Below are 12,916 nucleotides of genomic sequence, written 5' to 3'. Positions count from 1 at the left end.
ACTCTATATGTATGTCATGTGTCCTCATGTAATAAGGTAATAGAAGGTTGAGGAATGGACTGCTGGGCCTGAGTTGCCTGAGTTGTTGGAACATTGCATATATTGGAATGAACTGGGAGGAAAAAATTGAGAGAAAGAACACTGTAGTACTACTGGAGAGATTTAAATTCCTAACAAAATCAATTGTTTTGGATTTGAGAGTGTATAGGCATATACTGTATCTAAATACCTAAGTTACATTCATCTTAATTTAGAATTTTGTATCTCCTTTAGCTGTTCCCTTTGTCTTTTGGTTATTACTTCTAATTCAGTAATTAGTAATTACAGCTAATGGGAATCCATATTTTAATCATATATTATTTATACTTAAGAATTTAGATAATTTGTAAATCGGACAGGAAAATTCAGTTTTTGAAATTTTATACTTGAAGAATTTTGCAGCTTTGGCATATTTGGTTATGCTTTTTGTTATTGATAACATTAAAGAATAAGAGATGGGAGTAGAAAGATAACAGTACCAGAAATATATGGACTTCCATGGCCTGGCTTCTGTTTCCACCATTCAGTAAAGACTGACTATTGGGAAGTATCTAAACTAAAATGAAATAATGCTGTCACAATACTGTCATAATAATGGACAAATATTTAGTCAGAGATAAGATGAGAAAATGGAGAGTTTACTGTATTTTAAAAATCTGTTTTTTCTATATTCTGTGAAAGATACTGCTCTTACTGGTACTTAGTACCATGACTGAGAAACAAGTTAGGATGTCAGGCTGTGTGTTCTGGAATCTGAATTTTTCTTCTAGCTTGCTTGGTGTCTGTGCAGTCTTCCAAGATAGCTATGGGCAAATTCAGTGGGTTTGTTTTCAGTGGACTTGGTAACTGAAATGTTCCTGTTGTATTTGAATCTAAAACTGGTTTAAAGTCTTTAGCCACAGCTAAAGAACAAGTTTTATTCTCATAATCAATTTCTGCTTCTTTCTTAAAGATTCCCTTTCTGTATGATTACTTCCAGGTATGATTCTTTAAAGAAATTAGGGACTCGGGATTTCTGTCCCCTCCTGTATCACCCAGACTAATTATTGCTTCTTCAAGTACTTTCTCTTTGCCCTATAGTTTTACTCCGTTGGTATTTAATTCTATGGGGGGAGCTGCTAAGAACAGTAGGCAGAATATATTTACCATATGCTGACTGGGTCCTGCTATTATGAGAAAAAGAGTACGAGCTTGTTTCTGGAAGACTCTATACTTTTCTTCATTTACGTGGAACCCCAGGTGTTCAAGGCTTGAAGAACGGATTATTATGGAAGAAAGACTCAGATAAATGAAATAATTTTACCAGGGCATCATTGATCAGTGATTTGTGCAGTAGCCTTATAAGGCTGGCATAGTCATTGTAGGAAGTGTGACACCAGAAAGGAGGAAACTATTCTTGGGGACTTTTTCTTCAAATTATACCCAAGTAAGTGGGTGCCCACGTACTTTCATTCATTTGTTCCTTCATCAAACATTAGTTGACCACTTACTGAATGTCAGTTACTTTTCTGGGCACTGGGGATAAAGTATTTCAGAGTGGTTATGAAGAATAAATCAGGGCTAGAGATAGATGGAAAGTTGGTAGCGGTATTTTAATTAGGTGGACAAGGAAGCCTTCTCTGAAGAGCTGGCATTTTAGTTTAGACCTAAATAACATAAGGGATTGGGCTGTAGAAACACCTGGAGAAGAGAATTCCTGCAAGAAAGAAAAGCCACTAGTATCTAAAATGTCTCCTGATTTTACAAAGTGAGTTTTGGGGATAGTGGTATTGGAAAGATAGAGTTTTGTCTTATAAGCAGCTATTCAGGAATGTACGTATAATATATATCTATACTATCTGTACTCTAAAGTGTAGGGTGGGGTGGAAAAATGACCTGTCAGGATTTTGTTACGATAGCTCCAGAATCTGAAGAAAAAAATAAATGTTTAAAAAGTGGTGGGGGGCTTCCCTGGTGGCGCAGTGGTTGAGAATCCGCCTGCCGATGGAGGAAACACGGGTTCGTGCCCTGGTCCGGGAAGATCCCACATGCCGCGGAGCGGCTGGGCCCGTGAGCCGTGGCCGCTGGGCCTGCGCGTCCGGAGCCTGTGCCCCGCAACGGGAGAGGCCACAACAGTGAGAGGCCCACATACCGCAAAAAAAAAAAATAAATAAAATAAAAAAAATAAAAAGTGGTGGGCAACATATTTTAAATCAACTATACTCCATTAAAAAAAATTTTTTTTTAATTAAAAGAGAAGTGGTGGGCATTTGGAGAATTGTTAGTGATTTTTAGGCTTTATTTTTCATAACTTTATTACTGTTTATAAAAGTAATACATTTTATTAAATTAGGATAATTCTATTTCTGACAAAGATACCAAAAGAAAGTAAACTATAATCTTACTAATGAGTACAGGTACAAAAATCATAAATAAAATCATAATAAATTTATAAAATGCAGTCATATATTAAAAAATCCAATTACCAAATAGGATTTAGATGCATAGGGATAATTCAATTTTAAGAAAACCATTAATATATACGCCTACTAATATGACATATGATATGTTAGGATAAATATGTGATGAAATAGGATTTTATGAAATTCAGTATTCATCCTGATAAAGACTCTTAATAATATAGATGTAAATTTCCTTAACATTATTTAAAAAACCTTAAAATCAAGAGCTAGAATCCTATTTAATGGTGAAGTACTAGAGTATTTTCTTTAAAATTGGAGAGAAAGTCAGTATGTGCACTACCATTACTATTCTTTAACATTTTCCTGTAATCAGACCAGTTAATGAAAAAAATATATAAATATTATAAAGGAGACCAAATTATTATTTGCAGATAATATGATTTGCCACCTGGGAAAACCAAAGGGAATCCACGAAAACACATTATAACTAACAAGAGTGCCTAGTAGTTTGGTGGGTACAAAATTAGCATAAAAATATCTAGCTTTCTTTTGTAAGGCCTGTAATTAGTTAGAAGAGATCATGGAAACTAAGATTCCCTTTCAGAAAATAAGCAAAAAAATGTAAAATGTTGAGGAATAAATGTAAAAGATATAATGGGACTTGTTTGAAGAAAACTAATTAATGATACTTAAGTAGACTTTGGTAAACAGAGAGATAGATATACTTCGTATTTGGGTAAGAGAAACGAGAAGGGTCAATATTAGGCAGGATGTCAACTTCCTGCAATGATGTATATATTTAATTCCATCTCTGTCAGATGCTAGGGCAAGTTTGGGGGAAGTTGGTCACATGGACCTAAAGATTATATGGAAGAGGAAACATAAAGGAGCAGCCAGAGCAGTGTCTGCGAAGGAAACATATAGCAGGTAGGTCTCTGCATTAATGGGGAATTAATGCAGAAAAAACAAAAAAGGATTTAAGTGTATGTTAAAAAACACAACGAGTGCAGGTTTTAGAGGGTGTCTGCTTCCAGACAAACAAGATTGGGAGTTCTTCCACTTCCCACTGTGATGGAATAACTGAGACCAGATTTATACTCCCACCATACACAGCTAGGAAAATGAACAAAACATATGAAACCACAGTTCTGAGACATTCGTGCTGCGGTCTGAATGTTTGTGACCCCCACGAAATCCGTATGTTGAATCCAAACTTCCAAAGAGGATCATTATTAGGAAGGTATTCGGAAGTAGAGCTTTAGGGAGGTGATTAGGTCATGAGGGGGGAACCCTTATGAATGGGGTTAGAGCTTTTATAAAAGGCTTCAGGGAGATCTTTTGCCCCTTGTGTCATGTGAGGGTACACCAAGAAGTCTACGACCTGGAAGGAGCCCCCCACGCGGTCACGCTGCTACGCTGATCTCGGACTCCCAGCTTCCAGGGCCGTGAGCACTAAACGTCTGCTGTTGTTCAGCCACCTAGTCCGGCCTGTTGTTATCATGGCACGAATGGACTGAGACAGTTGGACGACAGGCAGTGCACGGCCGTGCCTCCCGAGAAGAGAGAAGCGGCTGTGCCGACTGACAGCTTGGAGCCGCTTTCTGGACCGCAGTGCGGGAAGGAGGGATCCAGGCCGGGCGTGACGGGGTCGCTGAGTTGAGGAAACAAAATTTGGAATTTGGAGAGGCTAATGCGACTGATTCGAGGGGCAGACTCTCTGAAAGGAAGAAGCTGCCCAGAGGAAGAATGTCGGAACTCAGCCTTGGGTTCCCCTAGTCTTTAGCTGAACGAGCCCCCAGGTGTAGTATGAAACTCTGTGAAGCCAGGCAAAGAATGATCAGAGTGGTGTAAACTCAGTAATGTACTGAAAAAACCTACAGAATTCACTCAGGGTTGGGAGATCCTAGAGTTGCCGTCAGCTGGAGCAGAGGGTCCTTGTTAACTGCCCAGGGCATTCACTGGAGACTCTGGAAGAGTCATGCCTTGCAGCAGAGCTGAACTAGCCCTAGAATAAAGGGGAGTCCAGACTTGCCCTAAAAAGGGTTGAAAACAGGCCTTGAAAGTTGATCCATGAGTAACGTAACTATGTCATAGTAAACGTTCTTAAAATAAAACAATGTGTAAATTATACCCAACAATGTAAATTTTACATATGAAATACCCAGTCATGTTAAATGCAAGGAAGCAGGAATAATACAACTTGGAGAAAAAATTGTCAATGAAAACAGAAATACAAATGCTAGATATGATGAAATTAGCAGATAAGATTTCAAAACAGCTGTTATAAATTCGCTCAAGAAATGTAAAGAAAACATGAATCTCAGAGGAGAGGTGTAAATGACATAAAAGAACCAAATGAAACTTCTAGAAATGAAATATATACTATATGAAAAGAAAAATTCACGTATAAGATTTAAAATAAATTCGGTACTGTGTAAGAAAAGACGAGTGAATTTGAAGAGGGCAATAGAAACTACTTTATGAAGCGCAGAGAGAAAAACTGAAAAAAGAAAAAAAATGAACAATGACTTGGTTACCTGTGGGACAATATCAGGTTGTCTAACATAATGTAGTTGGAGTACCAGAATGAGAGAACAGAAAAAACATGTGAAGAAATAATGGCTATAAAAATTTCCAAGTTTGATGAAAAATATAACCCCATAGATCTGAGAAACTTAAACCCTAAACAGGATAAAGCAGAGAGCAAATAGATTGGTACATCTGTAACAGATAGACTGGTACATTATTAGGTATGTCATAATGAAACTGCTGAGAGCCAATTTCAGAAAGAAAATCTTAAAAGCTTCTAGAGAGCTTTTCCTTTGGGAGCCGCTGGGTTGAGAGGAGCGTGGCCTTCTCCTCTCCCCACTGTGGCGTGTGCTCACTGGGACACTGATACCAGTGTACTCCGAAAACAGGGAGTCATCTGGCAGAAATGTCACTTTGCCTGCTGTGTTCAAGCTCTGATTTGACCAGATATTGTGAACTTTGTTTGCACCAACTTGTGCAAAAACAGCACAGCCCTGTGCTGTCAGTGAGTTAGCAGGTCATCGAACCAGAGTTGAATCCTGGGATAGTGGCAGAGCTGTGGCTCGAATTCCCAGGGTTTGAAGTGGCGGGACTCACCACTCTGGCCAGGGCGCTTTTGAAAATATGTGTCGTGGGGGCCACATGTTTGCGCCCGCCAAGACCTGGCACCGCTGGCACCGCAGAGTGGACATAATGCAGAAGCGATACGCCATCCGCTCTGCACCGGCTGCCTCGGCGTTACCAGCGCCGGTCATGTCTAAAGGTCATCGTGTTGAGGAAGTTCCTGAACTCCCTTTGGTGGCTGAAGACAAAGTTGAAGGCCACAAGAAGACCAGGCAGGCTGTTTTGCTTCTGAAGAAACTCAAGGCTTGGAATGATATCAGAAAGGTCTACGCCTCTCAGAGAATGAGAGCTGGCAAAAGCAGAATGAGAAACCGTCACCATATCCAGTGCAGGAGACCCTGCCTCATCTGTAATGAGCGCCTCACCAAGGCCTTCAGAAACATCCCTGGAATTCCTCTGCCTCATGTGAGCAAACCAAACCTTTTGAAACTTGCTCCTGGTGGGCATGTGCTACGTTCCTGCATTTGGACTGAAAGTGCTTCCTGCAAGTTAGATGAGCTGTATGGCACTTGGCATAAAGCTGCTCCCCTCAAGAGTAGCTACAACCTCCCCACGCACAAGATGCTCAGTACAGACCTTAGCAGAATCTTGAAAAGCCCAGAGATCCAAAGAGCCCTCCAAGCACCATGCGAGAAGATGCATCACAGAGTCCCAAGGAAGAGTCCACTGAAAAACCTGAGAATCACTGAAGCTCAAGCCACATGCAAAGACCATGCTCTGGAACAGCACTCTGCGCCAGGCCAAGACCCACAAAATCCGGATGGATAGGGCAGCAGCAGCACTAGAGGCCAAATCAGATGAGAAGGGGGTTCCAGGCAAGATGCCTGTGGTGGGGAAGAAAGGAAAGAAAGCTGTTGGCATTAAGAAGCAGAAGAAGCCTTTGGTGGGAAAAAAGGCTGCAGTGACCAAGAAACCAGCAGTTGAAAAGGAGCCTGCAGAAAAGAAACCCACCACAGAAGAAAAGAAGGCTGCTGCGTAAACTTAAATTTGTTTAATCTGTAATGGTCAAATCATTGTGGACAGCTAATTTTGAATAAAGACCTGATCGAAGAGGCAGTGAGAAATATGGGCGGTGGGGGGGCGGGGGGGGAAGAAAAAAGCTTCCAGAGGAAAAAACTCATTACATACAGAAGAACAAAGATAATGACTACAGACATCTTTATTAAAACTATGCAAGTCAGAAGATAATGACTTCCTTAAATTGCTGAAAAAATAAAACTGGTCAACCTACAATTATACATCCAGTGAAAATATCCTTCAAAGTGAAGCTTTTCTCAGACTATCACCAGCAGACGTGTGTTATGAGAAATGTTCAAAGAAGTTCTTTAGGCAGAAGGTAAATGATACCAAATTCAAACTTATATATACATAAAGCATTGAAAAGTGCTGGAGAAATGGTTAATGTGTGGGTAAATATAAAATACTTTTTTAAAAAAAGATTAATTTATTTATTTTTGGCTGCACTGGGTCTTCGTTGTTGGGTCTTCGTTGCTGTGTGGGGGCTTTCTCTAGTTGCGGCAAGTGGGGGCTACTCTTCTTTGAGGTGCGTGGGCTTCTCATTGTGGTGGCTTCTCTTGTTGTGGAGCACAGGCTCTAGATGTGCAGGCTTCAGTAGCTGTGGCACATGGGCTCTAGAGCACAGGCTCAGCAGTTGTGGCGCATGGGCTTAGTTGCTCCGTGGCCTGTGGGATCTTCCTCGACCAGTGCTCGAACCCGTGTCCCCTGCACTGGCAGGCAGATTCTCAACCACTGCGCCACCAGGGAAGCCCCTATAAAATACTTTTTAAAATCAGTTTTAAAGTTTTTAAAAGATAATTGTTTAAGACAAAAATAATAACAGTGAGTTGTGGGATTTACAATGTGAAGAAGTAAAAGAAGTAAATGTATGACAGCAGTAGAACAAAGGATGGGAGGCAGGACATGACAGAATACTGCTGTAAACTTTTTACATTAAACATAAAGCAATATTATTTGAATATAAACTGTGGTATGTTAAGAAACATATTGTAAGATTAGAGTACCACTAAAAGATAAAGCAAAGAAGTATAGATAGTAAGCCATTAATATCTATAAATTAAATGGAATTAAAATATTACTAAAAAATAGTCAATTCAAAAGAAGACTGAGAGTAAAAGGAACAAGGAATAAATGAAACAAATAACAAAGAGCAGTTAGGTAGATTTAAACCCTGTTTTAGTGATAGTATTAAATATAAATATTCCAAACAGTCCAATTAAAAGGCAGATATTGTTTAAAATGCAGATTGGGTTTTTTTTTTTTTTTTTTTTTTTTGCGGTACGCGGGCCTCTCACTGTTGTGGCCTCTCCCGTTGCGGAGCACAGGCTCCGGACGCGCAAGCTCAGCGGCCATGGCTCACGGGCCTAGCCCCTCCGCGGCATGTGGGATCTTCCCGGACCGAGGCACGAACCCGTGTCCCCTGCATCGGCAGGCGGACTCTCAACCACTGCGCCACCAGGGAAGCCCCTTGCAGATTGGGTTTTAAAAAAGAAGCCAAACCGGGCTTCCCTGGTGGCGCAGTGGTTGAGAGTCCGCCTGCCGATGCAGGGGACACGGGTTCGTGCCCCGGTCCGGGAAGATCCCACATGCCGCAGAGCAGCTGGGCCCGTGAGCCATGGCCGCTGAGCCTGCGCGTCCGGAGTCTGTGCTCTGCAACGGGAGAGGCCACAACAGTGAGAGGCCCGCGTACCGCAAAAAAAAAAAGAAGCCAAACCTATTTATGTTTCATACAAGAAATTCATTTTAAGTATAACCACAGTTTAAAAGTGATAGTATAGATATAGATAATACCATGCAAATATTAATCATAAAAAAATTTGAAGTGGTTTTAGGACAAGATTGTTACCAGGGATAAAGGTAGACATTTCATAAATTATAGAAGGACCATCTTCCCAAGAAGACTTAACAACCCTAATTGTTTATGCACTCAACATTAGAGCTTCAAAATACATAAAGCATAAACTGACAGAACTGAAAGAAATAGATAAATCCACAGTATTAGAGTTTGCAGCATTTCTCTTTCAGTAATTGATAGATCAGTTAGAAGATCAATGAGGATATCGAAAACTTGAATAACATTATCAACTAACTTCACCAAATGGACATTTATGGAACACTGCCTAATGGCATTAGAATATGTATTCATTTCGAGTACACATGGACAGTAAGCCAAGATCATACGCTAGGCTACATATCTCAGTAATTTAACAAACTTTTAAAGGATTGAAATCATATAGAGAAAGTTGTGTGACCAAAGCAGGATTATATTAGAAATTAACAAATATGCTTGCAGTGCTTTTTTTTTTTGGCCATACCATGCAGCATGCGGGATCTCAGTTCCCTGACCAGAGATCAAACCTTGGCCCCTTGTAGTGGAAGCACAGAGTCTTAACCACTGGACCACCAGGGAAGTCCCTGCTTGCAAAATTTGTGAATATTTGCATATTAAACAGCCCACTTTTATATAACCCATGGATTAAAGAATAAATCACAAGAGAAATTAGAAAATATTCAAACTGAATGAAAATGAAAACAATATATCAAATTTGAAGAACGCAGCTAAAGCAGTGCTTAGAGGGAAATTTGTAGCTTCAAATATTTATATTAGAAAAGGAAAATCAATCTTAAGGTTTCACCTCAGCAAGCTAGAATATGAAGATAAAATCAAACCCAAAGTAAGTAGAAAGAAGAGAAAAATAAAAATAAAAACAAATCAATGAAGTAGAAAGTGGACAAACAATAGAGAAATTAAACCAGAAGCTCATCCTTTGAAAAAAATCAATAAAATTAATAAACCTCTAAGTAGACTGCACAAGAAAAAAAACAGAAGGCAAAATTTACTAATATCAGGAGTGAAAGATACATTACTATAGATACTAAATATTATAAACAACTTTATTCCAGTAAGTTGCCAACTTAGATGATGTGGTACAATTCCTTGAAAGTCATTCCAAAAGGAAAAGCAAGCCTGAATAGCCCTCTATCCTTTTTTATTCTTTTGTTTTGTTTTGTTTTGTGTTGTTTTGTTTTTGGTAGCCATGCCAGTGCAGCATGCGGGATCTTAGTTCCCTGACCAGGGATCAAACCCATGCCCCCTGCATTGGGAGCGTGGAGTCTTAACCACTGGACTACCAGGAAAGTCCTAGCCCTCTATCTTTTAAATAAGTTGAATTTCTAGTCGAGATCTTTCCTGCAAAGAAAATTACAGAGCTAAATGGCTTTCTTGATCTGCCAAGTGTTTAGGGAAGAAATAATACCAATTCTACACAACTCTTTCAGAAAATAGAGGACTAGAGAGTATTTCCTAACTCATTTTATGAGGTCAGCATTACCCTGATACGAAGATCAGAGATTTTATGGGAAAAGAAAACTACAAACCAATATTCTTCACGGAAATAGAAACACACATTCTTGATAAAATACGAGCAATCAAATCCAGCAGCATATAGAAGGGATCATATGTCTCAAAAGGGGTTTATCCCAGGGAGGTAGGTTTAATCAATCAATGTAATTCACCATGTTAACAAAGGAAAAAGGAAAAATCGTGATCATATCAGTAGCCATAGAAAGCCCATTTGCCAAAATCCAATATTACATAAATTCCCGTAAGTAGTAATAAAGGGCAGCTTCTTCAATCTGATAAGTACATCTGTGAAAAACCCACAGTGAACACCACACTTAACGGTGAAAGACAATGTTTTCCTTTCAAGGTTGAGAGCAAGGCAAGGATGTCTGCTGTAACCACTTCTATTCAACATTGCACTAGCAACATTGGTACAGGGCAAGAAAAATAAAGGACTTACAGATTGGAAAAGAAGAAATAAAACTGTCTTGGACTTCCCTGGTGGTGCAGTGGTTAAGAATCCACCTGCCAACGCAGGGGACATGGGTTTGAGCCCTGGTCCAGGAAGATCCCACATGCTGCAGAGCAACTAAGCCCGTGCGCCACAACTACTGAGCCTGTGCTCTAGAGCCCGCGAGCCACAACTACTGAAGCCCATGTGCCTAGAGCCTGTGCTCTTGCAACAAGAGAAGCCACCGCAATGAGAAACCTGCGCACCTCAACAAAGAGTAGCCCCTGCTCTCCACAACTAGAGAAAGCCCGCTTGCAGCAACAGAGACCGAACACAGCCAGAAATAAATTAATTTAAAAAAACACTGTCTTTATTGCTAAATGATATAATCATGTACATAGAAATTCCTAAGAAATGCAACTCTTGGAACTAATAAATACATGTAGGTGAGTATGTAAAAATCTATTGTTTTATATATTCTAAAAAAACGCAATTGGAAATGAGATTTTAAAAGCAATACTGGGCTTCCCTAGTGGTGCAGTGGTTGAGAGTCTGCCTGCTGATGCAGGGGACACAGGTTCGTGCCCTGGTCCGGGAAGATCCCACATGCCGCGGAGCGGCTAGGGCCGTGAGCCATATCCGCTAAAACTGCACGTCCGGAGCCTGTGCTCCACAACGGGAGAGGCCACAACAGTGAGAGGCCCGCGTACCGCAAAAAGTAAAAATAAAAAGCAATGCTATTTAACAGCAGCAAAATATGAAAGGGTTAAGTTTAATGAAATAAGCAAAAAATCTGTACATAGAAAACTACAAAATACTGTTGAGAGAAATCAAAGACCTGAATAAATGGAGAGATATACCATATGTGTGGATTGGAAGATTTATGGTTTAAGAACAAAGTTGAAGGGCTTGCACACCTGATTTAAAGACTTACCGTGAAGCTCCAGTAATTGAGACAGTGTGGTATTGGTATACTGACATCCATGTAGATCAGTGGAGCATCACATAGACCCGTATAAGGCTGATTGATTTTCAGTAGTGGTGCTAATGTAATTCAGTGGAGAAAGGATAGTCTTTTTTTTTTTTAAGATTATTATTTTTTTGATGTGGACCATTTTTTAAGTCTTCATTGAATTTGTTACAATATTGCTTCTGTGTTTTGTTTTGGGTTTTTTTTTTTTATGTTTTGGTTTTTTGGCCGCAAGGCATGTGGGATCTTAGCTCCCCGACCAGGGATCGAACCCGCACCCCCTGCATTGGAAAGCGAAGTCTTAACCACTGGACCGCCAGGGAAGTCCCAGGATAGTCTTTTTAACAGATGAGGTGAAACAACTGGATATTCATATGCAAATAAATGAACCACAGTCCTTTCTTGCATCATACACAATGACTAACTCAAAACTGATTTAGAATTAAATGTTTAAACTGTAAAAAAAAAAAAAAAAAAAAAATTGGGAGAAGCAGAGAAGAAAGTGTTCTCAGCTTTGAAACAGGCAATAATTCCTTAGATTGAACATAAAAAACATGAACCTTAAAAGAAAAAAAATGATGACTTGAACTTCATTTAGATGAAGAGCTTCTACTCAAAAAAACCCCATTAATAAAACGAAAGGATGGGAAGTCCCTGGCGATCCGGCGGTTAGGACTCCGTGCTTCCACTACAGGGGGCACAGATTAAATCCCTGGTGGGGGAATTAAGATCCTGCATGCCACATGGCTTGGTGGGCGGGTGGGATGGGGGGGAGGCAAGCCAAAGATTGGGGAAAAAATTACAATATATATATATACCTATATTCAGAATATATAAAAGGACTTACATTCAGATTATATAATATATAATAATAAGTTGGAGATAATACATTAAACTGGGGAAAAGATTTGAACAGATAATTATATGAATGGCCAATAAGCACACTTTATTTTATTTATTTTTAAAATATTTATTTATTTATTTAATTTTTGGCTACATTGGGTCTTAGTTGCGGCTCACGGTCTCCAGAGAGCGTGGGCTCTGTAGTTGTGGCGTGTGGACTCTGTAGTTGTGGCGTGTGGGCTTAGTTGCCCAGCAGCATGTGGGATCTTAGTTCCCCGACCATGGATCCAACCCACATCCCCTGTATTGGAAGGCGGATTCTTAACCACTGGACCACCAGGGAAGCCCCGAGCATGTTTTAAAATGCCCAGGTATTATTAGCCATCAGGGAAACACAAAGTGAAAACACAAGGAGATACTACTACATGCTTATCATAGAGCGGTGAAAATTCCGGAGCGATAGCATGTTTGGAGAGGATGTAGAGCAGCTGGAACTCTCGTACGTTGCTAGTGGCGATGTAAAACAGTACACCTGCTTTGGAACATAATTCGACAGTCGTTTTAAAACGAAGTGTACCATTACCATATGACCTGGTAAGTTGATTTGTAAGTAGATATGGAATGGAAAGGAAGGGAGGGCATAGCAAGGCATTAATGGGAGGAACATTACAGCCACATGAAGAGAGGCCTGTCAGTAC

At 40.0% G+C, this 12,916-nt stretch overlaps 1 protein-coding gene and 1 pseudogene across 20 annotated transcripts in view; both read left to right on the top strand.

Moving 5' to 3' along the window:
• Window positions 1–12,916, top strand: part of ELF2 (E74 like ETS transcription factor 2) — a 98,700-nt gene that overhangs the window by 25,731 nt on the left and 60,053 nt on the right. The window contains exon 2 of one of the 20 annotated variants that reach the window (XM_067036689.1): window positions 3,260–3,368. The exons of the other annotated variants lie outside the window; for them this stretch is intronic. The gene's annotated coding sequence lies outside the window, so the exon portion shown is untranslated. The remainder of the gene's footprint in view (window positions 1–3,259; window positions 3,369–12,916) is intronic. 20 annotated transcript variants of the gene reach the window in all.
• LOC131758278 (large ribosomal subunit protein uL4 pseudogene) lies at window positions 3,292–6,629 on the top strand (annotated as a pseudogene).

The sequence above is a fragment of the Kogia breviceps genome, chromosome 6 (assembly GCF_026419965.1).
Source record: "Kogia breviceps isolate mKogBre1 chromosome 6, mKogBre1 haplotype 1, whole genome shotgun sequence".
NCBI lineage: Eukaryota > Metazoa > Chordata > Mammalia > Artiodactyla > Physeteridae > Kogia > Kogia breviceps.
The sequence above is the reverse complement of the archived record's forward strand: the minus strand, read 5'-3'. Positions and strand labels throughout refer to the sequence as shown.